Source organism: Agrilus planipennis, unplaced genomic scaffold, assembly GCF_000699045.2.
Source record: "Agrilus planipennis isolate EAB-ADULT unplaced genomic scaffold, Apla_2.0 scaffold359, whole genome shotgun sequence".
NCBI lineage: Eukaryota > Metazoa > Arthropoda > Insecta > Coleoptera > Buprestidae > Agrilus > Agrilus planipennis.
The window spans coordinates 156,967-159,706 of record NW_020439099.1 but is presented as its reverse complement, the minus strand read 5'-3'; positions in this window follow the sequence as shown (position 1 = coordinate 159,706).

Here is a 2,740-nt window from a genome sequence, read left to right as displayed (position 1 = left end):
CGTCATCTACCACCCTCGCGCTAATTCGGTCGAACGCCGCAACCGCGAATTAAAGAAGGGCTTGCGCATCCGCCTCAACAACCGCCAACTGAAGACCAGGAACCTTCATCTTCCACAGGATCTGTTCAGCCTACTCCGCACACGCAACGCCACCACAGGCCGAACATCCAGCTAAGTGGTGCTTGGACAACAGATCTCAACCCCGAGCCAATGGCGAGACCACCAGATGAACGACGCCGACCGCTCCCAACACGAACAGCGCGTCCGCAGGAATATACGCCAGTATCAGCAAGTCCGAGCCCGAGTCGCCACTTTGTCGTGGTGGAGGGCCCCGACCTAGCTAGCTGGAGATACCTTAAAAATGCTTGTCAGGTGCTAAGAACTACCGAGCGGCATGGCCTAGAGGTCTAGACCATTGCTTAGCATTCGGGAAGACGCCGGTTCGATTCCGGGTCCGTCTGCCTCGGTCCAAGTTTTTCTGTGGTTTCCTTGGATCACTTAGGCAAATGCTGAGGCAGTAATATTCNCTCCGACAGAACACAGACCAACTTTTACCTGCTGTCTTAACAGTGCGATTTAGAAAATACTACAAATGGCGCGGTAAACGCCATCTGTAGCACGATGCTACATTTTAGGATTACGTATGCTCCAGCAAGGTCCACTTGTGTGGATATATACTTGCTGAAAACGAATCCCGGCGTAGCCAACCTCAGCGTGATAGGCACTTTAGCTTAATCGAATAACTGTCGAAACTGCCAGACGCGGATCGCGATTTCGATCTTTTTGAATCTCATCACCCAAACATTAACGTTTGTTTAAATTTATGCTGGTGCAGTAGGTTATATTCTGGTTTTTGCTTACGTATGGTTGTCGTATAGGTATGTTTCCATAGATACCATATATATTGTTCATAGACTGCACTTATTTTTTATGAAATTCACTGTTCCAACAAATGCGTACGGAATTAGTTCAGAATTCATACTTTTCAGTCCTGCGCACTAGATCAGTTCTGAATCGGTTCATAACCACTCCTGAATTTCTTGTTGGAACAAATTTTTAGTGAGGTTAGGTATAAGCTTAGATTAGTTGAAGACGTGTACTCCATGACGTAAATAAGGACTAAAGAATTGTTTTCTGTATTTGGTTCCTTGTTTATCATAGATTGTCACCGGTCCGCCCCTCCAATAGTCCCAACGGTGGGGCCACCTCAACCCTGTCCACCGGTAACAGTTTCCGGCGCCCAACGAGGGGCGTAGCCTCTATCAACAGGAGACGGAACTCCAGACGGAGTCCGAATCCTCGAAGAAACCACCTACCACCGCAACGGCCACCATCCACCTTTGCAGCCGACGGATTGTGACCAAAACCATGCCGATCCCAGTCCGGCGCCTGGGAATCTCATCCAACCGAACACCATCGATGGCCAAGCCACGACTGTTTCCGTAGCCATGGGCCCACCTCCGACTGGATTTTTTCAGAAACTCAAGGACTACTTCGCACTCCAACACATCCACCCCAACCTGTACACAGCGAACGCTGCCGGACACCTTCACGGTAGCGCCGCCATATGGTGCCGAGAGATCGACGCCGCCGAATTGGAATGGACAACCATCCAGTACCGCTTACAACAACGATACCCATCCAATCGCGTGATCGCACAACTGCGAGCGGACTTATATAACGAAGAAAATCGCCGGGCCAGTGAGATGCTCATAATCTGCACCGTGGTATCCACCATCCACCCACACTATCGGCTCCTGTTACGGTTCCACCAATTCACCGATCTAGAAGATCTGTGTAACGCCGCCACTCGAGAAGTTGAGGCCGACTTCAAATCCGAAACACGCCCGAGAGGGGACGACCGTCCTTACTTACTACATACTTTCCTCAAATAACGGCCATTGCCAGTGAAAATACACAACCACGCTCGGACAATCCAGGGACCACCGTCGGAAAACCGCCAAAGCTAGCCTTTCCCGATGAAAGGAGCCGTCTTTTGCTAAACTGCTTATACTGTCCGGAATACCATTGGCATCGGCACTGTACGGTCGCAACCAAATCGGGAAACGGCCCACGGGACGTACCACGGGACGACCCCAGTCAGCCCGCCAAGGGACCGACCCCTCCATAAGAAGCATGAGAAATAATCACAGCCTGGTCCGAATCACGCTGACCGTGGGCGGAGCTTCCATACGCGCGCTCATCGACACTGAAGCCAGCAGTAATTTTATTCGCGAAACTCTCGCGAACACTTCGAAACCCCACCCGAGGCCAAATAAGCTCACGCTTGCCAACGGCGTCACCAGCCTGCAACGTCGCCAAGAAGTCTACGTACAATGTAGCATAGTGTAAGGCCTACAGGACGAACTCATCCTGGGTCACCCATGGCTAACCGACCAACAAGTCACTCTGCACTTCTAACGGGGATGTCTGCACTACGGTATCGACACGCGGACCACCATCTACTTCAGGCGCCACTCCCCAACTGACTGACCACCCCCGAACCTAGCCGACACGGTCCGCGACGCCCCGCCTAAGTTCCAGTCGGAACTCCGCGGCCTACCCACCGAGTTTGCAGACGATTTAAAGAGGAAATGAACAATCACACCACCAGTGCCACCAAGCATCGCAGCCGCCATCGTCACGACACGCCTTTCAGGATCCGCCTCTACTGTTGCTCCGACGCCAAGAAACGCTCGGTACAAGAACAGGTAGAAGAAATATGGGCCCAAGGGATCAT